The sequence below is a fragment of the Cetorhinus maximus genome, chromosome 12 (assembly GCF_964194155.1).
Source record: "Cetorhinus maximus chromosome 12, sCetMax3.hap1.1, whole genome shotgun sequence".
Taxonomy (NCBI): Eukaryota; Metazoa; Chordata; class Chondrichthyes; order Lamniformes; family Cetorhinidae; genus Cetorhinus; species Cetorhinus maximus.
The window spans coordinates 67,434,782-67,462,539 of record NC_135890.1 but is presented as its reverse complement, the minus strand read 5'-3'; positions in this window follow the sequence as shown (position 1 = coordinate 67,462,539).

Here is a 27,758-nt window from a genome sequence, read left to right as displayed (position 1 = left end):
CTGTCCTCTGTACCACTCAGAATGATTTCATTGATTTTGTTCTTCTGTGTGGACCCTTATTTCGTAAGGAAATACCTTGGTTACCTATCATATGCAACTAAAAACTGCTCATACCAGGAAAGGAATATGAGATACTGTCATGGACAGATGCCTCTGTGGCACGCAAATTGGTGAGGATGAGGTCAAGTTTGTTTTTCCCTCTTGTTGGTTCCCTCATCACCTGGCGCAGGCTCAGTCTAGCAGCTATGTCATTTGGGACTCGACCAGCTCGGTCAGTAGTGGTGCTACCAAGTCACTCTTGGTGATGGGCATTGAAGTCCCCCACCCAGAGAACATTCTGCACCCTTGCCATCCTCAGTGCTTCCTCCAAGTGGTGTTCAACATGCAGTAGTACAGATTCATCAGCTGAGGGGGATGTGGTTTCATTGCCCATGTTTGACCTGATGCCATGAGACTTCATGGGGGCCGGAGTCGATGTTAAGACCCCTAGGGTGTCATGAAGAGATGTTAATATCTATAATGTTATTGGAAATTATTTTTACATTAGAATTGTAATACAGTCTGTGTCTATGTGGCCTGAAATTTTTAAGTTGGCGTGTGGGGGTGGGCCTGTAAAATGAAAAATGTAAAATGTAAAATGACACGCGATGATATCGGGTGTGCATCCTGACATCATCACGCTGTCTCGCGATATTTCGTTTGGCATGTGCCCGCCAGAGTCGGCTGCACGCCGGCTAATATGCAAATGGCCTATTACGGCTATTAACAAATTAACTAATGTAATTGTTTACTCTGGCGAAAAGGACAGGTGGCCTTCACATTTTTTAGGAAACCTCATCCACAAGTGAGATGAGGTTTCCTAAAGATTTTATTAATTAAATTTTTAAAATTTCCGAAATATAAAAACATGTCTCATCTCATGTGACACAGTCACATGAGAGGATATGTTTAATTAAATTTTCAAACCATTTATTTATTTATTTCAAAAGCACTTCAATCTCCCTGAGGCAGCTCTGTGCCTCAGGGAGATTGAAGCACTCTATCACATGCATGCACGAAAGAGCGCTGGCCCCAACTCTCCCTCCTCCCCCAGCCCACACAGGTAGCGCTTAGTGCTATGGCTCATGTATTACGCTGGGAGGGCCTTAATTGGTCTGCCCATGTAAAATGGCAGCACGGAGTCAATCGTGGGCAAGCCCGCCCACTGACTGAAAAATTCAGGCCTATGTGTGAATCTATGTGTGTGTTTGTGTTTCTTAATTGGATTAAAGCCAGCTACTCTGGGTGCTTTGATATATAGTAGTTTGAGATGTTAAATAGATAAATGTAAGGAGGAGAAGGTAATGTGTAAATTTGCATTTGTTGAATAAACCATTCAAATGAATGAGTAAAATCTTGCACCTAGCTGGGAGACACCAAGCAATGTGTTTATATTACTAATAAAATTTGTGGGATGAAAATATTATTGTTACAATGTTACAAGCCTAGGGATACAATGGAAAATTTACATTCAAAGGGGAAGCTAGGTATAGACAGAAAGGAGTTTGTGTGTGTGTGTAAGTCAGAGGCATCTAAGTTCTAACCAGCCTGTAAGCCAACAATTGTGTCTGCAAAGGAACTAAATGGCATTTTGAATTTGTAAAGTCAAATGTACTTTGCCTGGTGATTGTTTAAAGTCTATGGGTTATTGTTGCCTTGGTGAAGATTTACCTGGGAGTGATTAATTTGGTGATTTGTTTAAAAGTTATTATGGTAGTAATTTGTAGACATGTGTGTATGCTTAATTTGTTGCTAAATTAATAAATGTTAATTCAGCTTTATATAAAAAAAACCTCAAGGCTCAGTGGTCTTATTCCTGAATTCAGAATTGCATCTCAAACATACCAATTGAAAATATAGTTTATGACAGTTGTTCAAGTTTCCCTCTGAGATTTAAACAGCTCAACTTTTACCAACTGCTGTGTCATAACAATTGGGGTCTCTTGGCGGGATAATATTTGTAATTCCTTGATTGGTTTGGAATTGGTGAGTCTTAAGGTTATGAGTATGAGGAGTTGGTGAGGTTTTTTTATGTGGTGAGGCTGCAAGATGACTTTGGCAATTGTTAAACTTGTCTGGGAGTAGGAGATAAAACTCTGGTTGGGTTACAAAATGTATCCAAGGATAAGCTGACAGATAAATTAAAATTAGGGTTACCTCCAATGGTGAAGAAAGCAGATATAATTAAAGGTATAGCACAGCATCCACAGTTGGAAGTGCTACCTGACATTGGTGAATCACAGCTGGAGGCAGTGAGACTTTTGAAGGCGTTTGAACTTGAACAAGCAAAGGAATCCAAAAAAAATTGAATTAGAAGCAAAGGAAAGAGACAGGGCATTCCAAAGGGAAGGCAGAAAGGCAGGAAAGAGAAAGAAAACAGGAAAGGGAGTTAGAAATTGTGAAAATAGAGAAGGTGGAAACAGAAAAAGAGAGAGAGAGTTTCAACTGAAAATGTTGGCAGTTAAAAGAGAGATGCCAGGAAGTGAGGAAGGACTTATCTCCAGAGTAGAACCCAGTGGGGAGATGTTTAAGTTTGTACAAGCTCTTTCAAAGTTTGAGCAATAAGACATTGAAGCATTCTTTATTTCATTTCAGGAGATAGCTAAATAGATGAAATGGCCACAGGAGTACTGGACATCATTGTTACAGTCTAAGTTGGTGGGTAGAGCGCATGAGGTATATGCTTTGCCACCTGAAGAAGTTTTGGTGAATTACGATGTGATGAAAAAGGCTATTTTGAGTGCATATGAGTTGGTTCCTAGAGGCAGAAATTTAGGAATATGAGAAAACAGCCTGAGAAAACTTATATTGAGTTTGAGAGAGTAAAACAAAGTAATTTTGATCGGTGGATACGGGCATTGAAAATAGAGGCAACATATGCAGCTCTTAGGGAAATAATACCTTTGGAAGAATTTAAAGATTCAATTCCTTTGTTAGTGAGAACTTGTGGAGGAACAGAAGGTTGAAACGGTAAGGCAAGCAGCAGAGATAGCTGATCATTATCAGTTAGTTCATGGAGCTAAGGCTTTTTCTGTCACCCTTTTAAATCCAAAAAGGATAGAAAGTGGGAAGGTGAAAGGAAGGAGGGTAGTTAGGGAAGAGAAGGAGTAGCTGGAAATTCCCAGGATGTTTTTTCTCAGAATAAAAAAAGAAGGGGCTGAGGGTAGGAGTGACATTTGAAAATTGAGATATTTTCATTGTAGTAAAGTGGGGCACAAAAAGTCATTGTGTTGGAATTTACTGGGAAAATCTATTGGAATTACTGGAGTGCAGAAAAGTTCTGGAATTAAAAGTACTGTGAGTTCTGTGGTTCAGGCACAGGAAAAACCAGTGGTTTGTGCATAGGTAAAACAAGGAGAATCAGTGTTAGGTAAATAAGTGGGAATGTGTTCACAGTTTACCCAGGAGGATTCTGAGGAGCAGGTTGCAGAAATGTTTAAAGATTTTGTGTGTGAAGGGAAAGTCTTTCCACGTGTAGGTGGAATAGATAAAGATGTTAACATTTTTATAGACCCAGAGGCTAGTCAATCCTTAATGTTGTGGGATAGTGACATTTGTTGTTCAGAGGGAGTATTGCAGGTGCAGATCATAATAAGTGGGGTTCATGGAGATGCTAAACCTATCCCCTTGTAGAAGATAAATCTAAAGAGCAAATGATAGATAGGCAAAGTTATTGTTGGAGTAGTGGAAAAATTGCCAGGTGGAAACAAGGAAAACAAGAAGGACAGGCAGTTCAATGGCAAGAAGAAGGTGTCAAAATCAAATTAGCTGGCACTATATTTGATAACATTGTTCAGGAAGAAAGGTTACAGGAGAATTCAACTGAAGTGTTTAACTCAAGGAGGTTAGTAGAGTTGCATAAAAATGATCTACAATTAAAACAGTTATATCAGGCAGCTTACTCTGAAACAGAAACAAAATGTATACCAAAATGTTAGTACTTTAAGGGTGATATTTTCATGAGAAAATGGAGGCCAGACAATGTCTCAGCAAATGAAAGCTGTGGGGAGGTACATCAGATTGTTATCCCATTAGGGTATAGAAATGAGATTCGGAGAATTGCTCATGAAATTTCAATGGGGGGACATTAAGGAATTAGAAAGACACAGGCAAAAGTACAGAAATATAGTTTTGGCCAGGATTGCATAGGGATGTAGTCAAATTCTGCAAAACATGTCACATGTGTCAGGTAACAGAAACCACAAGCAGTGATTAATCTAGCACCTTTAATCTCAATACCAGCATTTGAAGAACCTTTTACCAGAGTCATGGTTGATTGTGTAGGACCACTCCCTAAGACTAAAAGTGGAAATCAGTATTTATTAACAATAATGGATGTGTCTACCTGAAACAATACCTTTAAGAAATATTACAACTAAGAAGATTGTGGAAGAATTGACTTAATTTTTTACAAGATACGGTTTACCTAAAGAAATACAATCAGATCAGAGGTCAAATTTCATGCCACAGGTGCTTAAGGAAGTAATGAACAGATTGGGGATAAAACCGTTTAAGTCAACAACTTATCATCATGAGCCACAAGGGGCTTTGGGAAGATGGCATCAAATTTTAAAACCTATGATGAGAGCGTACTGTCAGGATTATCCACAGGATTGGGATGGGGAATTCCATTCTTGTTATTTGCCAATAGAGATGCTCCTAATGCATCAACTGGTTTTAGCCCTTTTGAACTAGTTTATGGTCATGAGGTAAGGGGACCACTGAAATTGATTCATGAGAAATTGGTGGGTCAAAATTCAGAAACTATTCTCCTGGATTACATATCAAATTGCAGAGAAAGATTGAACAGAGCATGTGAGTTGGCTAGGGAACATTTAAAGATGCCACAGCAAGTAATGAAAATGAAGGCAGACAAGAGAGTGACAGCTCGCTGTTTTGTTTCGGGAGAGAAAGTGCTAGTTCTGTTACCAGTACTAGGTGATTCATTAAATGCAATGTTTAGTGGACCTTACAGGGTTGAAAAGAAATTGAGTGAAGTAAGTTATTTAATAATTTCTCCAGATAGAAGAAAGAAGCAGAGGGTGTGTCATATAAATATGCTTAAAAAGTACTTTGAAGGGAAGAGGAGCAAAAAGAGGTATTAGTGATGGTAGATGATGAGAAAGAGGTAGAAGTGCAGGACTATGAAACTGATTTTCCTCTAATTGAATTGGATAATGAGGGGGTACTTGAAAATTTAAATTAAATATTGAGTTGCCTTCCAAACAAGTCTCAAAGTGATTTGGAAAAGCTATTGCAGTCACACAAACCTATCTGTGAGAATAAGTTGGGGAAGACATATTTAGCTAGTCATGGGGCAGAATTTTTCCCTTAGCATGTGGGCTTGGCTGGTATAGATGAGGGTGGTCAGGAAGCTGACCGCTGCCCGCGATGGGGGCTGGAAGGCAATTTCATACTGGCGGGCCAATTAAGGCCTGCCCAGCGTGAAACGTGAGCGGCAGCGCTGAACACTACCTCTGCCGGCGGAGGGAGGAGGGCATGTGCGAGTGCGCATGAATGTGCACTACGCAATCTCCCTGAGGCAGAGAGCTAGGGACAGGACATACCCAGGGATGGTGATGGTGGTGAACGGGACACGACCTGTGAAGTATGATTCCATGAGTATGACTATGTCAGGCTGCTACGTGACTAGTCTGTGAGACAGCTCTCCCAATTTTGGCACAAGCCCCCAGATGTTAGCAAGGAAGACATTGCAGGGTCGACACGTCTGGGCTTGCCGTTGTCATTTCCAGTGTCTAGGTTGATGTAGGGTGGTCCGTCCGGTGTCATTCCTTTTTATTGACCTTTTAGCAGTTTAATACAACTGAGTCGCTTGCTAGGCTATTCTAGAGAGCATTTAAGAGTCAACCAGATCACTGCAGATCTTGAGTCACATTTAGGCCAGACCAGGTAAGGACGACAGATTTCTCTCCCTAAAGGACATCAGTGAACCAGATGGGCTTTTACGATAATCGACAATGGTCATCAGCAAACTTTTAATTCCAGGCTTTTATTGAATTCAAATTTCACCATCTACCATGGTGAGATTCAAACCTGAGTCCCCAGAGCATTACCCTGGGTCTCTGGATTACCAATCCCGTGACATACCACTATGCCACTGCCTCCCAAATTTTGTCACATTTTAACACATTATAATCTGAAAGGGAAATCATGTTTGGCAAATTTGCTAGAGTTCTTTGAGGATATAACAGGCAGAGTTGATAAAGGGGAACCGGTAGGTGTAGTGTATTTAGATTTCCAGAAGGCATTCGATAAGGTGCCACATAAAAGGTTATTGCACAAGATAGGAGCTCATGGTATTGGAGGTAACGTATTAGCATGGATTGAGAATTGGTTAACACACAGAAGACAGAGAGTCAGGGTTAATGGGTCTTTTTCAGGTTGGAAAGATATAACTAGTGGAATGCCACAAGGATCAGTCCTAGAGCCTCAATTATTTACTATCTTTATTAATGACTTGGAGGAGGGGGCAGAGTGTAATGTATCCAAATTTGCTGAAAATAGAAAAATAGGTGGGAGGGCATGTTGTGATGAGGACATAAGGAATCTGCGAGGGGATATAGGCAGGTTGTGTGAGTGGGCAAAAACTTGGCAGATGGGGTTTAATGTAGGAAAGTGTGAAGTCATGAACTTTGGTAGGTAAAATCAAAAGGCAGACTATTATTTAAATGGAGACAGACTCCAAAAAAATGCAGCACAGAGGGATGTAGGTGAGCTTGTGCGTGAAACACAAAAGGTTAGCATGCAGGTGCAGCAAGGAATTAAGAAGGCAAATGGATTTTTGGCCTAGGTGGTTGGAGTTTAACAATAGGGAAGTCTTGTTACAATGTACAAGGTGTTGGTGAGGCCACACCTGGAGTACTGTGTACAGTTTTAATCCCCGTATTTAAGAAAGGATATACTGGCATTGGAGGCAGTTCAAAAGAGATTCATTAGGCTGATTCCTGGGATGAAGGTGTTGACTTATCAAGAACGGCTAAACAGGTTAGGCCTTAATTCTTTAGAGTTTAGAAGAATGAACTCTTAATGAAACGTATAAGATTCTGAGGGGGTTTGACAGGGTAGATATTGAGAAGACCTTTCCACTAGTGGGGGAACCTCAAACTAGGGGATATAGTTACAGAATAAGGGAACAATCATTTAAAACTGAGATGCGAAGGAATTTTTTCCCTCAGAGGGTAATTAATGTCAGGAATTCTCTACCCCAGAGAGTTGTAGAGGTTAGATCACTGAAAGCATTTCAAGAGGAGGCAGATAGATTTTTGAAATATCGGGGAGTTGAGGGCTATGAGGATCTGACACAAAAGAGGAGTTGTGGCCTGGGGCAGATCAGCCGTGATCTTATTGAATGGCGGGGCAGGCTTGAGGGGCCGAATGGCCTACTCCTGCTCCTATTTCTTATGTTCTTATGTTCCAGTGGCAAGTAACATTTGCGCCACACAAGTGTCAGGCAATGACCGTCTCCAACAAGAGAGGATCCAACCATCGCCCTGTGACATTCAATAGCATTACCATCACTGAATCCCCCACTATCAACATCCTGGGGGTTACCATTGACCAGGAACTGAACTGGACTAGCCATACAAATACTGTGGCTACAAGAGCAGGTCAGAGGCTAGGAATCCTGTGGCGGGTAACTCACCTCCTGACTCCCCAAATCCTGTCCACCATCTACAAGGCACAAGTCAGGAGTGTGATGGAATACTTTCCATTGCCTGGTTGAGTGCAGCTCCAACGACCCTGAAGAAGCTTGATGCCATCCATGACAAAGGAGCCCTTTCAATTGGCACCACATTTGCCACTTTAAACAGTCACTCTTTCAATCACCAGCGCACAGTGGCAGCAGCGTGTACCACTTAAAAATGGACTGCAGTAACTCACCGCATCTCCTTTCACATCACCTTCCAAACCCACAAATTCTACCACCTAAGGCATTTGACTCATTGGTCAATTCCTGGGCCAGGATTTTTCAGTTGGCGTGAGGCATGTAAAATGACCTGTGATGACGTCGGGCTTGCGTCCCAACACCATCGCGATGTTTCGTTCAGCCAGCAGGCGCCAGAGTCGGCTGCATGGCCACCAATAATTGAAAGGCCTATTAAGTCCATCAATGAAGTAATTAATTTCAAGTGTACGCTGCCCATCCAACCTTACGGTTATCGGGCAGGCGAAAAGGCCAGGCAGCCTTTACATTTTTTAGGAAACCTCATCCACGGGTGGGACGAGGTTTCCTAAAGCTTTTACATGAGGGGACATGCTTCAATAAATTTTTATGATAATGATTTAATTTTTTCGAAAGCACTTCAGCTCTGTGCCTCAGGGAGATTGAAGCACTCTATCACATGCATGCGTGAAAGAGCGCTTGACCCGACTCTCCCTCCTCCCCCCGCCCGCACAGGTACTGCTGAGCGCTACCGCTCCCACGTATTATGCTGGGCGGGCCTTAATTAGCCCGCCTGCATAAAATGGTGGTGCAGAGTCGATCGTGGGCATCAGTCGGCTCCACGACTGCCTCCGCCCCCTCCCGCCGAGCCCACCCAACGTGGGAAAAATTCAGGCCCTGGTGTCTGTCAGCAGTGAAGAGAGGGAAATGGCTTGAGTGTGACACCAATGCAGGGAGAGGGTGACAACTCTCGGGGCTGATAGAACTGGTTTGTAATTATCAAAAACAACTCTACAAACAGTTGGGGTTAAATTGAAGACCCAAAACCTGTCCAATTTAGCCCCATAAAATTTTGTGTTTCTGACCAATTGCTTTGAACATCCTGTCTCTCCATCTCTCTCTCTCTGCTGTCTTTCTATCACTTTATCTCACAGATTTCAGAAAATAAAATGTTTATATTTTCCATTAAAAAATACTGGAAATAATCAAGTGATAATTAAAGGTTTCCTTTCCTTTCAAAATGCAATTATTTTTAAAATAAAACTCAGTTGAGGAAGGGTGTGTAGGTGTGGATTATTTGTCTGTCCCTACTCCTGGGGCAAATGGATGACCTGGGAGTAGCAAATTCAATGAAATTGCTTGGGGGCAGGGGTGTGGTTGGGGAATGTGCATTGGAATGGAGGCTGTCTGGTTTCCAGTTAGGTTATTTACATATATGGAGAGTTAATTTGGCTCCTATATGGCCGTGAGCTCTTTCATCAAACAAAAAGGAGGGGGAAGAAACGGAAAGTGGATGGGGTTGGAGGAGAGAGTTCATGACCTAAAATTGTTGAACTCAATATTCAGTCCGGAAGGCTGTAAAGTGCCTAGTCGGAAGATGAGGTGCTGCCTCATTTCTGTTTCTTCCCCCTCTTTTTTGTTTTTTCCAATAATTTATATAGGTTTTTCTTTTCCCACCTATTTCCATTATTTTTAAATGTATTTCCACCCATTGTTTTATCTCTACCTTTTAGCCTTTTTTGATTCCTTCACCCCACCCCCCCCCCATTAGAGCTATCTGTATCTTGCTCGTCCTGCTTTCTACCCTTAATTAGCAAATTCCTTTAGATAATATCACCACCTTCAACACCTCTTTGTCCTTTTGTGTGTGACATCTTTTGGTTATCTCCACCTATTACTGGCTTCTCGTCCCAACAACACCCCGCCCCTTAAACCAGCTTATATTTCACCCCTTTCCTATTTTTACTTAGTTCTGTTGAAGGGTCATGAGGACTCAAAACGTCAACTGTGCTCCTCTCCGCAGATGCTGCCAGACCTGCTGAGTTTTTCCAGGTATTTCTGTTTCTGTTTTTGTTCTGTTTAATGTGCTCTCTGAAATTTACAGAGTATTGTTAAATCAAGCACTAACTACAACAACAAAAATTTGTAACCAGTAGTGTATCACTCTCTCTCTCTCTTTCTTTCAACTTCAATCATTTACACAGTAACATGAGCAATTACCAATCAAGAGACTGTTTTTCAAATGACTTTAACAGTCTGCTCGGGGAACCATCCCACAGGATCCACCCTCTCCTTTTCCCGCAGGGCCTCTAAGACGTTACGTGCTGACCACTGCCTGATGGACTTGTGGTCAAAGGTGCTTCTCTGCATAAAGTTTTCCACAAGGGACAGGTGGTCCAACTACTTGGAGCGTTCCGCGGCAGCGTGGCCAGACCCATCCTTCGCAACACCGGGGACAGGTAGAACCTCAGCATGTAGTGACAATTGGTGTTTGCGTACTGAGGGTCTACGCACAGCTTGATGCAGCCGTACACAAAGGTGACCATCAGTATGAGGGCGATGTTGGGCACGTTTCTCCCCCCCTTATCTAGAGGCTTGTACATCGCGTCCCTGCGGACACGATCCATTTTCGACCTCCAGATAAAGCGAAAGATGGCTCGGGTGATCGCCATCGTGCAGGAGTTTGGAATGGGCCAGCAACAGCGAGAGTGCCTCACACCTGATGACCAGGTTCTTACCCGCAATGGAGAGGGAGTGTCGCTTCCACATGCCCAGTTTCCTTTTCACCATAGACACTCGCTCCTTCCAGTTTCTAACGCATACCCTGGTCCCTCCGAACCATATTCCAAGCACCTTCAGGCCATCAGCCCTGGCGGTGAAGGGGACAAAGGATCGGTCAGCCCAGTTCCCAAAGAACATGGCCTCGCTCTTCCCACGATTTACCTTGGCTCCCGAGGCCAGTTCGAACTGGTCGCAGATGTGGATCAGTCTGCGCACAGACAACGGATCCGAGCAGAAGACGGCGACATCGTCCATGTACAGGGAGGCTTTTACCTGAGTGCCTCCACTGCCTGGGATCGTCACTCCTCCTATGCCCGGATCCTTCCTGATGGACTCGGCAAAGGGTTCTATGCAACACACAAACAGGACAGGGGAGAGAGGACAGCCCTGCCTCGCTCCAGATTTAATCGGAAAGCTATCTGATTCCCACCCATTGATTGAGACTGCGCTACTGATGTTAGTGTAGAGCAGTTGGATCCAATTGCAAATTCCCTCCCCAAACCCCATTTTGGAGAGCACATCCACCATGTAGGTGTGCGATATTCTGTCAAAGGCCTTCTCCTGATCCAGGTTAATGAGGCAGGTATCCACACCGCTGTCCTGTACATAGGCAATCGTATCCCTGAGCAGCGCGAGGCTGTCAGAGTTCTTCCTGCCCGGCACAGTGCAAGTCTGGTCAGGGCGGATAACCAATTCCAGAGCGGATTTGAGTCGATTGGCAATGACCTTGGACAGAATCTTATAGTCCACATTCAACAGTGAAATGGGTTGCCAATTTCTAATTTCCTCCCTTTCCCCTTTGTGCTTGTAGATGAGGGTGATGATGCCTTTCCTAATGGATTCTGACATGCTGCTGGCCAGCAGCATACTCTCGTACACTTCTAGCAGGTCTGGGCCGATCCAGTCCCACAGAGCTGAATACAACTCCGCCGGCAAGCCGTCGCTTCCGGGAGTTTTACTCTTCTCGAAGGACTCAAGGGCATTAGTCAGTTCATCAGGAGTTAGCGGTTTGTCCAGGCTCTCCCGCGTATTGTTGTCTAAGACCTTCGTGATAGAGGACAGGAAGGACTGGGAGACCGTGCTGTCTGTGGGCTTCACGTCATACAATCCGGCATAAAAGGATTTGCTGATCCTCAAAATGTCCGACTGCGATGACTTTACTGACCCATCTTCTTTCTTCAGGCTGCTGATCACAGAGCTCTCTCTGTGTACCTTTTGGAAGAAGAAACGTGAGCACGTCTCATCCTGCTCCACGGAGCAGACTCTGGACCGGAAAATGATCTTGGAGGCTTCCGAGGCAAAAAGCGAGGCTTGCTGGCTCTTCACCTCTTGGAGTTCCTCCTTGACATTGACCCCCATCGACTGCAGGCGGAGCAGGTTCTGCACGTTTTTCTGGAGTCAGGACATATCCCTCTGTTCCTTTCTAGCTTTCTGGGCGCCTTTGAGGATGAAAAACCTCTTGATGTTTCCCTTGATCGCTTCCCACCAGTGTGTCAGAGACTCAAAGAGGGGTTTCACGGTTCTCCAATCTTTGTAATCCCTCTTGAACTCCTCAATGTTCTCTGGGGTCAGCAGTTGCACGTTTAGCTTCCATGCCCCCATGATGTAAGTCATTCGGCAGAATGCCTCATTGCCAGAACTTTCCAACAAGCACCAAGATGTAGCTTGGCTGGTGGTGAGAAAGGCCCTCCCCGTCAGATCCTTCCAACATGCCAGGAGTCTCACCCCCTCGGCACGTTGCCCTTGAGGTGGCTGTGGTGGGGAAGAGACCGTTGTTCACCTCCTTGTGGATTGTGCCTTTGCAAAGAAGGTCTGGAGAGAGATGCAGTGGTTTCTGTCGAGGTTCATCCCGAGCAGTTCTGTGACACAGGACTCTGTGCTCTACGGGCTGTTCCCAGGGACACACAGCGAGACAAATATCAACTGCAGCTGGAGGATCATCAACTTGGTGAAAGATGCTCTTTGGTCTGCCCGAAACTTATTGGTCTTCCAGCGCAAAGAGTTGTCCCCGACCGAGTGTTGCAGACTGGCACATTCCAAAGTCCAGGACTATGTGCTGAGGGACGCACTAAAGCTTGGGACAGCCGCCGCAAAGGCGCAATGGGGAAAGGTTGCTGTCTAAGACCTTTCTGCCACAGTGCACCAAGGGGCTGGGAACTGTTGAGAACCCCTCGGGCTGTACAGCTCAAAATGAATGTATGCAGTGAATATTAATTGTATTATAAATATATTGAAGCACTTCAGAGTGCAACATGATGCATGTTGATAACTCCAATACCATTGTCTGATTGTCTGCATTGACCAAATTGAAATGATTGTAATATTCATTGATTGTATTGATGCACATTGTGATCCATGTGTAAAAGTTGAATCTGATTGCACTTTCTGTGATGGCGATTTAGAAATGTTTTGTAATGTTCTTCCAGATATTTTATGAATGAAGTATACTTTTCAAAAAAAATACTTAGAGAAAATACATTTTACATCAAAAAGCCTTTTGAGTTTTTTTTGGCATTCCATTGAATAATTTTGAAAGTAAGTTTTGTCAGAATCTGTGTGATGAAGCTGGTTTTGGGGGCGCAGTGAAGTGTGTGACAGCGAGTTGATAGCCTATCTTACAAACAGGGTTCAGAATTTTATGGCCTCTTCTGCCGGCAGGATAGTCCAGTCTCACTGAAGTCAATGGACTTTCAAATGGCTCACCATATTTTACCGCCCCAGCCCCACCGGGATGGGGCTATAAAATTCCACCCAGGATCACAGGATTGTTATTACACAGAAGGCCATTCAACCCATCCTGTCTGCACTGGAGAAGAAAATGGTGCGGGATTCAAAACCATACCCGTGAGAGAAGATTTCTAATAATTGGGTTACTTCATTGTTACTGAATCATCTTTAAGGGATTGTACATACTGCACGTGCTCCGATGACAGAAACTGCCTTCAGCTAGTAGGGTTCTAAGTAAACAGTGGAAATTCATCTCGGACAGCATCACATCAGCCGCCTGTTATACATCCCACTCAATATACAATTATTTTTCAACAGACCTGAATATGGGCCAGGGAGTATCACAGGCAGTCGATACAGTTTGGCCTGTTTGACACTCCTGGCCATTGGTGAATTTCTACCCACAAATGCTGCAGGGATTGTAATTGGAATTTAACACATTTTGACTTCACAGTCAACTGGGAACAAGGCCCATTCCAGAATCAATCCACGGGTAGATATTGAAGGTTTTTAAATCTTTCACATGTAATAACCCAAATAAAAACATTCACTTTGTTGGGATGTTTAAAGTCTGACATGAGTTAACTTGTTTCGGAATGATTTGTGTAAAGAGCGCTGAATTATTTTGTCAGGAGGAGCCTATCAAAATTGGGCCAGTCGGGATTCATTCAAAAATGTCAATTATTATATTGTTTTTCCTCTTCCTGAATTCTCTCTCAGGTTTCCCATCCTCCTGAAAAGCTAGTTTAAACCCTCCCCAACAGCATTAGCAAATCTCCCTGCGAGGACACTTAGTCTCAGTCCTGTTAAGGTGTAACCTGTCCTCCTTGTGCAGGCCCCACCTGCCCCAGAGGCAGTTCCAATGCCCCAGAAATCTAAGGCCCTCCCGCCTACATCATTTCTCCAGTCATGTGTCTGTTTGCATAATCCTCCAACTTCTATATTCACCAGCATGTGGCCCTCGAAATAATCCTGAGATTACTGCCTTCGAGGTCCTGCTTTCAATCTCTTTCCTAGCTCCTTAAAATCGGCTTTCAGGACCTCATCCCTCTTTCTACCTAGGTCTTTGGTACCAGGTGGACCATGGCCTCTGGCTGTTCACGTTCCACAAGTCGCTCAGTGACATCCTTGACCCTGGCACCAGGGAGACAACATACCACCTTGGAGTCACATCTACGGCCGTAGAAATCCCTGTCTGCTCCCCTAACTATCAATCTCCTACCACGCTTGTTTTTCCACTCTTCTTCCTCCCACCTGTGCAGCTGAGCCACCCATGGTGACGTGAGCTTGGACTCCTCTGAGGAACCATAGCCCTCACCAGTGTCCAAACTGGAAAACCGATTAGTAAGTGAGATCGACTCAGGAGACTACTTGCCTGGTCCTCCTAGACTGTCCCATGGTCACCCATTCTCTCTCTGCTTGCATACTCCTAACCTGCACTGTATCCACATCTTTAAATGTGCTATCCACCTGTTCATCAGCCTCGCAGATGCACCACAGTGACTCCAGCCATCACTTGAGTTTTGAAACCTGGAGCTCCAGTTTCTGCAGCTGGTGACACTTTCTGCACATATGTTCACCTAGACCACGTGAAGCATCCACCACTCCCCACATGCCACAGGATGCACATTCTATGCAGCTGAGCTTCCCTTAAGGTTACTTTTGGACTATTTACTGTAAACTGGAGACTAGAAAGTAGAATAATTCACCCCTACTCACCAATCAGCTCCTTCTTCTGTATCTATAAGATAGGTACTTAGGGGTTATGTAAAACCTTTACATTTTTCTACAATCCAGCAATTTACACATCGTTCCTAAAAGTAATGGATTACTCTAGCTATTTGCACTCAGACCCTTACAGTAGATACTCATGAACCAATGAACTTACAGCTTTGCTTTGATGTCACTGTTTGTTTTTTTCACTCTTCCTACAAACTCAGCTCACACCGATCCAAACGGCTGACCGGTGTGTGCCTCCCAATCCAAGGAGAGCATAGGTGTCGAGCCTCAGCCCAAATTTATGTCCTCTCACTTCCGCTCCCAGCATCCCAAGCATCGGCCCTGACACAGAAAGTTAGCATGCAGGTGCAGCAAGCAATTAGGAAGGAAAATGGCATGTTGGCCTTTATTGCAAGGGGATTGGAGATCAAGAGTAAAGAAGTCTTGTTATAGTTCTACAGGGCTTTGGTGAGACCTCATTTTTTAAATTCGTCTTATGGGATGCGGGCTTCGCTGACTAGGCCAGCATTTATTCCCCATCCCTAATTGCCCTTGAGAAGGTGGTGATGAGCTGCCTTCTTGAACTGCTGCAGTCCATGTGGTGTAGGTAAACCCACAGTGCTGTTAGGAAGGGAGTTCCAGGATTTTGACCCAGCGACAGTGAAGGAACGGCGATATATTTCCAAGTCAGGATGGTGAGTGACTTGGAGGGAAACTTCCAGGTGGTGGTGTTCCCATGTGTCTGCTGCCCTTGTCCTTCTACATGTTCGAAATCTATCCCATTTAGCACGGTGATAGTGCCACACAACACGATGGAGGGTATCCTCAATGTGAAGACGGGACTTTGTCTCCTCAAGGACTGTGCGGTTGTCACTCCTACTGATACTGTCATGGACAGATGCATTTGTGTCAGGCAGGTTGATGAGGATGAGATCAAGTGTGTTTTTCTCTCTTGTTGGTTCCCTCACCATCTGCCGCAGACCCAGTCTAGCAGCTATGTCCTTTAGGACTCGGCCAGCTCGGTCAGTAGTGGTGCTACCGAGCCGCTCTTGGTGATGGACATTGATTTCCCCCGTCCAGAGCACAATCTGCACCCTTGCCACGCTCAGTGTTTCCTCCAAGTGATGCTCCACATAGAGGAGTACTGATTCATCTCATCAGTTAAGCCGGGGGATGGGGTGGCGGTATGTGGTAATCATTGGAGGTTTCCTTGCCTGCGTTTGACCTGATGTCATGAGACTTCATGCAGTCCAAAGTCGATGCTGAGGACTCCCTCCCAACTGTATACCACCGTGCCACCACCTCTGCTTGGTCTGCCCTGCCGGTGGGACAGGACATACCCAGGGCTGGTGATGGTGGAGTCTAGGACATTATCTGTAAGGTATGATTCTGTGATTATGACTATGTCAGGCTGTTGCTTGACTAGTCTGTGAGGCAGCTCTCCCAATTTTGGCACAAGCCCCCAGGTGTTAATAAGGAGGGCTTTGCAGGGTCGACAGGGCTGAGTTTGCATTTGTCATTTCTGGTGCCTAGGTCGATGCCGGGTGGCCCGTCTGGTTCCATTCCTTTTAGGCTTTTTCGCAGTTTCATACAACTGAGTGGCTTGCTAGGTTATTTCAGAGGGCAGTTAAGAGTCAACCACATTACTGGAATACTGTGTTCAGTTTTGTTCTCCACATTTACTCACATTGGAGGCGTTACAATGAAGGTTCACTAAATTGGTCCCTGGGGTGAGGGGGTTGATGAGAGACTGAGTAAATTGGCCTTATATTCTCTGGAGTTTAAAAGAATGAAAGTCAATCTCATTGAAACCTACAAAATTCTGAAGGCTCGACAGGGCGGATGCAGAGAAATCGGTTCTGCTGGTCGGGGAATCTAGAACACAGGGAGAGTCTCAGGATATGGGGCCAATCATTTAGGACTGAGATGAGGAGAAATTACTTCACTCAAAGGGTTGTGAATCTTTGGAATTCTCTATCCCAGAGGCTTGTGGATGCTCCATCATTGAATACATTGAAGGCTGGGATAGACAGATTTTTGGTGTTTCAGGGTATTAAGGGATATGGGGAGTGGGTGGGAAAGCAGAGTTGAAGCCCAAGATCAGCCATGATCGTATTGAATGGCAGAACAGGCTCGATGGGCCGTGTGGTCTACTCCTCTTCTTATTTCCTATATTGTTGGGGTCTTGGTGAAAGAGTCCTAAGTCCTATGTTCCTATGTCCTAACAGGTGAAAAACAGTAGAGTATTTGTGAATCGGCCATGGGGCAGGAGGCCCTCAGGGCCATGGAGTGCAGGAAGAAATTGAACAATCTCACACAAGCTATCAAGGTAACTGAGTGTATCTTTAAATGCCTATCCTACCAACTGCACCACAAGCCTCATCCACTGCTCAATTCACTACACCTCCATCACCCAGTTACCAACCATCTCTATCAATCAGAATCCAATCCTACCATTCATATGCTTTACCTCGCCATCATTTTTTTTTGAAAAATATACTTTATTCATAAAATACCTTGAAGAACATTCCAAACCATTTCAAAATCACCATCACATAAGTACAATCAGATTCAACTTTTACACATGGATCACAAGGTGCATCAATACAATCAATGAATGTTACAACCATGGTCAATGCAGACAATCAGACAATGGTATTGGAGTTATCAACATACATCATGTTGCACTCTGAGATGCTTCAATACATTTATAATACACTTAGTATTCACTGCATACATTCATTTCGAACTGTATAGGTCGAGGGGCTCTCAACAGTTCCCAGTCCCTCAGTGCACTGTGGCAGAAAGGTCTCACCATCATACTCTTAGCAACCTTCATACCTACATCTCACATCAATGACAGCCACATCAGCTAAACATATTGTACGACACTCACTGACACACTTCCTTCTTTCGTACAGCAGAAAGTGGCACACGACAGCAAGAAGAAACTGGAGAATGACAAGCGTGCCTGCACCTTTTAACCCCATAGAGACAATGCTGGCTACCCTCTGAAGGGGCATCACTGAGACGTGGCCATTGATGGGCTGAAGTGCTTGATAATGAGGCTATTTGCATACCTAATCCTTTTCTCATCCCATTCTTACCTCATCCCTCTTTCTCTTCTGACTGAGAATCTGCTGAGAAGATGGTGCAACTATGAACTTCTTACTTTCTCCTCTCCCCTCATCACCTCCCAATCCTTTCTCCCTTTTTCATTTCAAATACTCAAGAATTGGATCCTGTCCAGTCAGTGGGGGCAAGAGGCAGTGATGATGAAGGGAGGCTGGCACTCAATCTCACGGTCACAGCCACCAGTTCAGATATTTACACTACCCATATGTTAGAGGATAGAATAGAGACAGGGTCTATACCTGGTGTGACACCAGGTACAACTACACTGCACCCATTGCACCCTTGTCACCCAGTAGACAGCCTTTGCCTTTCCACGGTTGTTCAAAAACAGTTGGGTTACAGTACTGACAGATTCCATGTGAAGTGCACACAAAAGCAATGCGTGCATGCAGTTAATGGCACCCTGCAGCATGGGGAGTCCTGCAGCAAACCCTCATGCTCATGCTCCCTGCCTGTCTCTGGCAAGAGAGAATGCGATGAAGCTGTCTCTCTGTGCATAGAGAGCCTCCTTTTTGCAACAGTGCGCTGTAAACTGAGAGATGTTGCTTATATGTCCAGAAGTAGCCTGGAAGGAGCCAGACACTCAAAAGTGAATATCTACAGTTATCTTGACAGCCACAGGCTGTGCTCTGCTCTGAGGTTGGAGTTGGGACTGCAGCAGTTGGCAGGTTTCAGTCACCATCTCTTCAGTGAAGCAAAGCATTGTTGGTCACTGAGGCTCAGGTAAGAGAATTGTTCTCTGAACATCCTGGGAGGATGTGACCACCTGCTGAGAGCCATTCTCCCCATCCCCCTCCCCCTCCCTCTCCCTCTTCCAGCAGCTTCTCCTCCTCTGTGGGGCCTGGTCATGCTCAATTCCAAGAGGAAAGTCGACCAAGTCTAGAAGCCTGGTTTCTGCACAAGCCTTTAAATCACCAAAAAACCATTTCAGCTCCAAGAGGGTGTCTGGTGCACTTCACATCAGGAGTCTGCCCTTGCAGCATCCAGAAAATCCCATTGAAAACAGGCGACACAGAACCCAATTTTCTCCCCCGACACAAATAGATTGTCAACTGATATAATGGGAATCCAAAGGCCTTCTATAAGCACATGAACAGGAAAAAAATTGTCAGAAGATTTGTGGGCTGTATAGGAACAAAAGTGAAGATGAATTGTAGAAGCAGTAGTAATGGTTGAGCTACTTAATTAGCATTTACATTGGTGTTTACCAAGGGGGAGGACTTCATCAAAGCTACACTAAATGATTAGGTTGTCATGACACTGGATAAGATAAAAATAGGTAAAGAGGAAGTAGTAGAAAGGCCGGCAGTATTTAATTGCATAAATCACCTGGTCTGGATGTGAGGCATCCTGGGTTGCTGAGGGAAGTGAGGGTTGAAATTATGGAAGTGTTGGTCACATTCTTCAAAACCTTCTTCAATACGAAGTTGTGCCAGAAGACTGGAGGATCGAAAATGTTATACTCTTGTCCATAAAAGCGAAGATGGACAAACCAGTATGTTCGCAACCTTGCTCTTATAATTAACCCCGAGATGCGCTTTTTAAAAATTCATTCATGGGATGGCTGGACCAGCATTTATTGCCCATCCCTAGTTGCCCTTGAAAAGGTGGTGGTGAGCTGCTTTCTTGAACCGCTGCAGTCCATGTGGTGTAGGTACACCCACAGTGCTGTTACGAAGGGAGTTCCAGGATTTTGACCCAGTGACAGTGAAGGAACGGCGATATATTTCCAAGTCAGGATGGTGAGTGGCTTGGAGGGAACTTCCAGGTGCTGGTGTTCCCATGCATCTGCTGCCCTTGTCCATCTATATGGTAGTGGTCATAGGTTTGGAAGCTGTTGTCTAAGGAGCCTTGGTGAATTCCTGCAGTGCATCTTGTAGATGGTACAAGCTGCTGCTACTGTGCGTTGGTGGTGGAGAGAGTGACCGTTTGTGGATGGGGTGTCAATCAAGCGGGCTGCTTTGTCCTGGATGGTGTCAAGCTTCTTGAGTGTTGTTGGAACTGCACTCATCCAGGCAAGTGGAGAGTATTCCATCACACTCCTGACTTGTGCCTTGTAGATGGTGGACAGGCTTTGGGCCATTTCTGACCACATATTTGCACCATCCCAAAAATCTGCTTGTTTCCACCTCACAACATTGCTTGACTCTTTCCTTGACTCAGCTCATCTGCTGCTGTAAACCTCATCTATGCCTTTTTAACCTTGCGGCTTAACTCTTTAACTTTATTACCTCTGGGCTTAACTCCTGGCTGGCCTCCGACACTCTGTCCTCCACAAACTTGAGGTCATACAAAACTCTGCTGCCCGTGCCCTTACTCACACCAAGTCTCATTCACCCATCACCCCTGTACCCACTGACCTACATGGGCTCCTGGCCAAGCAATGTCACAATTTAAAAATTCCCATCCTTGTTTTCAAATCCCGCCATGTCCTCGCCCCCTCCCTATCTCTGTAATCTCCTCGAGCCCCATAACCCTCCGTGATCTCTCTGAATCCTGGCCAATTTTAATCCAATGACCACCAGTGGCTGTGCTTTCAGCTGCAAGGGATCTCTAAGCTCTGGAATCCTTTCCTTCAACCTCTCTACCTCTCTTTCTTCCTTAAATATGGTCTTTAAAACTGAGCTGTTTGACCATCTGTCTTAGTATTGCCTTATGTAGCTCAATGTCAAATTGCTCCTGTCAAGCACCTTGGGGCATTTTATCACATTAAAGATGTGACATAAACACAAGATCTTGATGAAACAATACCTGTTAAATTGTGCAATTGTTTAGGGGGTTCGAAAAGAGAGAGACCTGGGGGTGTTTGTGCACAAGTCTTTTATGGGAGCAGGATAGGTTGACAAAGCATGATCCTGGGTTTTATAAATAGAGGCACTGAGTGTACAAAATCAGGTCATAATGAACTCATTTAGGCTTTATTTTTAAGGCAGAGCTAGATAGATTCTTCATAAACAAGGGGGTGAATGGTCATCGGGTGTAGGCGGGAATGTGGTGTTGAGGTTACAATCAGATCAGCCATGATCTTATTGAATAGCAGAGCAGGCTCAAGGGGCTGGGTGGCCTACTCCTGCTCCTAATTTGTATGTTTGCATGGTCACATGTAGACCCAACAGGTGTATTGTGTTCAATCTGTAGTCTCTCCGTAACTTTCACATCCTCCCTAAAGTGTGGTGCCCAGAATTGAGCACAATACTCCTACAATATTCTAGTAACTGTATCCGGGGTTAGGGATTGCAATTACATGGATAGACTAGAGAAGCTGAGGTGGTTCTCTCTAAAGAAGTGAAGGCCAAGAGAAGATTTGATGGGTGTGTGCAACATCATGAAGGATTTAGATAGAGTCAATAAAAAGAAACTGTTTTTACTGGCTGAAGGGTTGATAATGAGAGGTCACAGGTTGAAGGTGATTGGCAAAAGAACCAGAAGCAACATAAGGAAAAACTTTATTCCGCATTGAGTGGTTAAGATTTGGAATTCAAAAGGAATAATACAAGGACCATCCTCATTTCCTAGGCCAGGTCTGGCCAATGGAGATGACCAGTCTGCTAGGACAAAGGACCCTGAAACCTCTTCTGAAATTCATAATGTTGAAACGTTAACAATATCAAGAATCTAGACTAAGGAACAGAGATCCTTTGTCCAGACCAAAGTGGAGTAGTGGGAGTCATGTCACATGAGTCCCCCCCCATCCACCCCAGCTGGAGGAACCAGTTACACTGTTTTGCTATAGTGCCAATCAGTCTGCCATCTCCCATCTAGCAAGCAGCAGCAGCTCAGATCCAGAGCACTGTCCAGGTTTAAATGTCTGGCCTCATCTACATTGTTTCTACTGGAACTTCTGTACCAGCTCCAACAAGACAAATTCATCTCCACATGCCTATCCCATTGTGGAAGTCATCTGCTGGAAAGGTAAATTATCCAGCATCAGTCTTCAACCTGCCGATCTCTGTGAAGGTATACACCATTGGACTTTGATTCTGAACTCGCATGAAACAATAATTATTTATTCTGTGGTCTTTTTGCTCTGTAAACCCCTTTATTTCTCTATTCCCCACTTCTTTTATTGTATGAGTGCAAAAAGAGGCCATGTTGTGACCCCTCTCATTTGAGTGTGCATGATTAGCTACCCCTATCCCAAGTCTGCTGAGGAGTTGTTAATAGAAATTGGATCACTGAGGGGTTGGGAAATATGCAACCACTTGTAAAGGGGAAAATCAAAGTCAAAACACCTTTGGACGGGTGGTGAGAGGAGAAATCAGGGCTGTTTAAATTAAAACCCCCCTCCTGGGAATTAGATAAATACTTGGAGGAGCAAAACATTGCTGAGATTTGGAGAAAAAGCCAGGGTGTGGGAGTAACCCGATTGCTTCTAAAGAGCCAGCACAGCTTCAATGAGCTGAATGACTTCCAACTGCCCACTGTACTATTTTATGATCTATTATTCACTACACGACCTCCAGGTGCTGAATGTTACCCCTGTGTGGTAGACTAGGACATACTTGCTTCGAGATGTGTAATCCAATCTTAGCAAGTCACACATTGAAGAACAGGAAGTCAACCGCATTGAATGCAGTGCAGTATCGGAGTCCATATTCCAGCTGTCACTCACCCCACTGCTGCTAATCATCCCCTCTGACTGAGCAGAACCGCCCTCAATACAAAATGCCCTCATTGGATCATGTAGCAGGGGCCGGCATGATGTGTATGTGTGAGCATGCTTCATAAAACCAGAGTGTTGGGAATTCTTCATTCACACTCTGAGCAGAGAGAGAGGAGACTACACTGGAGCAGAGAGAGGGAGATACTGCACTGGAGCAGAGAGAGGGAGAGACTGCACTGGAGCAGAGAGAGGGAGAGACTGCACTGGAGCAGAGAGAGGGAGAGACTGCACTGGAGCAGAGAGAGGGAGAGACTGCACTGGAGCAGAGAGAGGGAGAGACTGCACTGGAGCAGAGAGAGGGAGAGACTGCACTGGAGCAGAGAGAGGGAGAGACTGCACTGGAGCAGAGAGAGGAAGAGACTGCACTGGAGCAGAGAGAGGGAGAGACTGCACTGGAGCAGAGAGAGGGAGGGGAGACTGCACTGGAGCAGAGAGGGAGGGGAGACTGCACTGGAGCAGAGAGAGGGAGGGGAGACTGCACTGGAGCAGAGAGGGAGGGGAGACTGCACTGGAGCAGAGAGAGGAAGAGACTGCACTGGAGCAGAGAGAGGGAGAGACTGCACTGGAGCAGAGAGAGGGAGGGGAGACTGCACTGGAGCAGAGAGGGAGGGGAGACTGCCCTGGAGCAGAGAGGGAGGGGAGACTGCACTGGAGCAGAGAGGGAGGGGAGACTGCACTGGAGCAGAGAGGGAGGGGGACACTGCACTGGAGCAGAGAGGGAGGGGGACACTGCACTGGAGCAGAGAGGGAGGGGGACACTACACTGGAGCAGAGAGGGAGGGGGACACTACACTGGAGCAGAGAGGGAGATACTGCACTGGAGCAGAGAGGGAGGGGGACACTGCACTGGAGCAGAGAGGGAGGGGGACACTGCACTGGAGCAGAGAGGGAGGGGACACTGCACTGGAGCAGAGAGGGAGGGGGACACTACACTGGAGCAGAGAGGGAGGGGGACACTGCAATGAAGCAGAGAGGGAGATACTGCACTGGAGCAGAGAGGGAGGGGGACACTGCACTGGAGCAGAGAGGGTGGGGGACACTGCACTGGAGCAGACAGAAAGAGGAGACTGCACTGGAGCAGACAGAAAGAGGAGATTGCACTTGAGCAGCGAGAGAGAGAGAGGAGACTGCACTGGAGCAGAGAGAGAGAGAGAGAGAGAGAGAGAGAGGAAACTGCACTGGGGCAGACAGCGAGAGAGACAGTCAGAAACAACTGGAGCAGAAAGAGCGCACTGGGGCAGAGAAAGAGAGACTGCACTGGAGCAGAGAGAGAGGGAGAGACTGCACTGGAGCAGAGAGAGAGGGAGAGACTGCACTGGAGCAGAGAGGGAGGGGAGACTGCACTGGAGCAGAGAGGGAGGGGAGACTGCACTGGAGCAGAGAGGGAGGGGAGACTGCACTGGAGCAGAGAGGGAGGGGAGACTGCACTGGAGCAGAGAGAGAGGGAGAGACTGCACTGGAGCAGAGAGGGAGGGGAGACTGCACTGGAGCAGAGAGGGAGGGGAGACTGCACTGGAGCAGAGAGGGAGGGGGACACTGCACTGGAGCAGAGAGGGAGGGGATACTGCACTAAGCCAGATAGATAGACGCAGTGAGGAACCACTGGGGCAGAGAGAGAGGAGACTGCACTAGGGCAGAGAATGGCAGGGTGCACTGAGCAGAGAGAGAGAGAGACAGAGACTGCACTGGAACAGAGAGAGAGAGATGGAGACTACATTGGAGCAGAGAGAGAGGAGACTGCACTAGAGAAGAGAGAGATAGAGAGGAGCCTGCACTGGAGCAGAGAGAGCGGAGACTGCACTGGGGCAGAGAGCGAGAGAGACAGTCAGAAACAACTGAAGCAGAGAGAGTGCACTGGGGCAGAGAAAGAGAGACTGCACTGGAGCAGATAGAGAGAGACAGAGGCTGCACCGGAGCAGAGATAGGCAGAGGCTGCACCGGAGCAGAGAGAGGCAGAGGCTGCACTGGAGCAGATAGAGGCAGAGGCTGCACTGGAGCAGATAGAGGCAGAGGCTGCACTGGTGCAGAGAGAGGCAGAGGCTCCACTGGAGCAGAGAGAGGCAGAGGCTGCACTGGAGCAGACAGAGAGAAATTCAGATAACACTGGGGCAGAAAGTAAGAGAGAGTGAGAAACGGCACTGTGGCCCAGAGAGAGAGGGCACAAGTACAGAGCCAAGGACACTAAACTGCGGCGAGGGAGGGGAGCGCACTGGGGCAGACTGAGAGCGAGAGTGGGGGAGTGCAATGGGGCAGCGCGAGTTATGGGGAGCACACTGGGACAGGGTGAGCAAGGGGGAGCGCACAGGGGCAGGGCGAGGGTGGGGGAGAGCACTGGGGGCAGAGCAAGAGAAAGAGAGGGAGCACACTGGGGGCAGAAAAAGAGAGAGGAGGGCACTGGGGGCAGAGAGAGAGAGAGAGGGAGGGAGGACAATGGGCAGAGCGAGACAGAGAGAGTGAGCGCTGGGGCAGAGAGAGAGAGTGAGGGCGCTGGGGCAGAGAGAGAGAGTGAGGGCGCTGGGACAGAGAGAGAGAGTGAGGGCACTGGGACAGAGAGTGAGGGCGCTGGGACAGAGAGTGAGAGTGAGGGCGCTGGGACAGAGAGTGAGGGCGCTGGGACAGAGAGAAAGAGTGAGGGCGCTGGGACAGAGAGAGAGAGTGAGCGCTGGGTCAGAGAGAGAGTGAGGGCGCTGGGGCAGAGAGAGAGAGTGAGCGCTGGGGCAGAGAGAGTGAGCGCGCTGTGACAGAGAGAGAGAGAGAGTGAGCGCGCTGGGGCAGAGAGAGAGTGAGCGCGCTGGGGCAGAGAGAGAGACTGAGGGCGCTGGGACAGAGAGAGAGATTGAGGGCGCTGGGGCAGAGAGAGAGAGTGAGGGCGCTGGGGCAGAGACAGAGTGAGGGCGCTGGGGCGAAGAGAGAGTGAGGGCGCTGGGGCAGAGAGAGAGAGTGAGGGCGCTGGGGCAGAGAGAGAGTGAGGGCGCTGGGGCAGAGAGAGTGAGGTCGCTGGGACAGAGAGAGAGTGAGCGCTGGGGCAGAGAGAGAGAGTGAGGGCGTTGGGGCAGAGAGAGAGAGATTGAGCACTGGGGCAGAGAGAGAGAGTGAGGGCGCTGGGGCAGAGAGAGAGAGTGAGGGCGCTGGGGCAGAGAGAGAGAGTGAGGTCGCTGGGACAGAGAGAGAGTGAGGGCGCTGGGGCACAGAGAGAGAGTGAAGTTGCTGGGACAGAGAGAGAGAGTGAGCGCTGGGGCAGGGAGAGAGAGTGAGGGCGCTGGGGCAGAGAGAGAGAGTGAGGGCGCTGGGACAGAGAGAGAGAGTGAGGGCGCTGAGGCAGAGAGAGAGAGGGGCAGTGCAGTGGGGCAGAGAGAGAGCGCGAGTTCACTGGGGCAGAGAGAGAGAGGAGTAGTGCACTGGGCCAGAGAGAGTGAGAGGTGGAGTGCACTGGGCCAGAGAGAGAGAGAGGGGGAGTGGACTGGGGCATACAGAGAGGGGGGGAGTGCACTGGTGCAGAGAATGAGAGAAAGGGGGAGTGCACTGGGGCAGAGAGAGAGAGGGGCAGTGCAGTGGGGTAGAGAGAGAGAGAGGGAGTGCACTGGCGCAGAGAGAGAGAGGGGGAGTACAGTGGGGCAGAGAGAGAGAGGGGGTGTACACCTGGGCAGAGAGAGGTGTAGTACACTGGGGCGGAGAGACAGAGGGGGAGTGCACTGTGGCAGAGAGAGAGAGAGAGAGGGAGTGCACTGGGGCAGAGAGAGAGAGGGGCAGTGCAGTGGGGCAGAGAGAGAGAGAGGGAGTGCACTGGCGCAGAGAGAGGGGGAGTACAGTGGGGCAGAGAGAGAGAGAGAGAGGGGAGTGCACTGGGGCAGAGAGAGAGAAGGGGAGTGCACTTGGGCAGATAGAGAGAGAGGGATAGTGCACTGGCGCAGAGAGAGGGGGAGTATACTGGGTCAGAGAGAGAGAGAGGGGGTGTACACCTGGGCAGAGAGAGGGGGGTAGTACACTGGCACGGAGAGAGAGAGGGGGAGTGCACTGTGGCAGAGAGAGAGAGAGAGAGGGAGTGCACTGGGGCAGAGAGAGAGAGGGGGAATGTACTGGGACAGAGAGAGAGAGGGGGAGTGCACTTGGGCAGAGAGAGCGGGAGTGCACTGGGGCAGCGAGAGAGGGAGTGCACTGGGGCAGCGAGAGAGAGAGGGGGAGTGCACTGGGGCAGAGAGAGAGGGGAACACACTGGGGCAGAGAGAGAGGTGGAGTGCACTGGGGCAGAGAGAGAGAGGGGGGAGTGCACTGGGGCAGAGAGAGAGAGGGAGTGCACTGGGGCAGAGAGTGAGAGAGGGGGAGTGCACTGGGGCAGAGAGAGTGAGAGGGGGAGTGCACTGGGGCAGAGAGAGTGAGAGGGGGTGTGCACTGGGGCAGAGAGAGAGAGGGGGGAGTGCACTGGGGCAGAGAGAGAGAGAGGGGGGGAGTGCACTGGGGCAGAGAGAGAGAGAGGGGGGAGTGCACTGGGGCAGAGAGAGAGAGAGAGGGAGTGCACTGGGGCAGAGAGAGGGGGAGTGCACTCAGGCAGAGAGAGAGAGGGGGAGTGCCCTGGGGCAGCGAGAGAGAGAGAGAGGGGGAGTGCACTGGGGCAGAGAGAGAGAGGGAGTGCACTGGGGCAGAGAGAGAGAGAGGGGGTGTGTGCACTGGGGCAGAGAGATAGAGAGAGGGAGTGCACTGGGGCAGAGAGAGGGGGAGTGCACTGAGGCAGAGAGAGAGAGGGGGAGTGCCCTGGGGCAGCGAGAGAGAGAGGGGGAGTGCACTGGGGCAGAGAGAGAGAGGGAGTGCACTGGGGCAGAGAGAGAGAGGGGGGGGGGGGTGTGCACTGGGGCAGAGAGAGAGAGAGGGGGTGTGCACTGGGGCAGAGAGAGAGAGGGGGGTGTGTGCACTTGGGCAGAGAGAGAGAGAGGGGGTGTGTGCACTGGGGCAGAGAGAGAGAGGGGGGTGTGCACTGGGGCAGAAAGAGAGAGGGGGTGTGCACTGGGGCAGAGA